Consider the following 1,050-nt stretch of genomic DNA (forward strand, 5'->3'; position numbering starts at 1 on the left):
AGTGCTTACCATATGACAGATAAAATGAGTTTTCTCTTGAATATATAAGCCATCTAATTCTTACGCTATATTGACAAGGGCGGTTTGGAGCTGTGAGTAGGCGTGGGATTTGTCACATATGGTTTAGGGGCCGACATATCTCTCCCTCAATGCCGTACCGGGAGGCAAGGTCGGTAGCAGAAAGCAGCGAAGGGCCAACTGCGTCCAAAAGCGATCGCACGGGCCGAAATCCCGGCATGACTCGTTTGGTACGACGCTCCAGCGCCGGTGTCTGGAGGTACTGCGTTTTTCTCTCTTGTTCAAACATTCCGTCAGCGCATGCGCAAATGTTCTGGCTCTTCGATACCTAGCCTACCAAAAAAATTAACATGCTGGTCTTTACCAGCAATTGACATTTCACTTCACGATTCTACAGGCATAAACGTAACGTAAGAACCGTGCGTGTCTGGCTTTCTCGAGACAGAGGTGAGAGATGGTTTCATGCAGACTGGGACGCCTAAAATGCTCTGTTGTAAACATGGTGGTTCACGAGTGAAGTTGTCTCTCTGGCCTTTCTGTGGACGAATTCCAGGACCTACCCGTACAATTTGGGCGAGTTCTGAAAGCTAAAATCTTCAATCGATGCGGTATTTTGCTGGTAGGACTGGGTGGCCCGACACTTATGAAAAAAATATATAAAATGAGAGTCGGGAGTCTTCCCTTGTCATGGAATGGCAGAATTACCCAGAATTCTTTTTGGGCATGAGCGAGGCAACTTGAGAAGCACGAGACTGGCCCTCATGGAATGGCTGAAGCGCGGCCAGAGGAAATGATTTCTAGCCAGATACTCAGGAGTAGGCCTGGTGTGTGCTGTTAACGTAGATTTTGGATTTCTGAACAAGTTTTTGTCATAGAAAATTCGCGAGAAAGTGGTGCTTTTATTTTGCTGTAATTCTCGTGTTAAAGAAACAGTATAATAATGTAATTAAGAGAATAACGATATTCTGGCCCTCATCGAATGGCTGAAGTGCGGCAACTGGAAATGATTTCTAGCCAGATACTAAGGAGTAG

This window comes from Montipora foliosa, chromosome 3, assembly GCF_036669935.1.
Source record: "Montipora foliosa isolate CH-2021 chromosome 3, ASM3666993v2, whole genome shotgun sequence".
Classification (NCBI taxonomy): Eukaryota; Metazoa; Cnidaria; class Anthozoa; order Scleractinia; family Acroporidae; genus Montipora; species Montipora foliosa.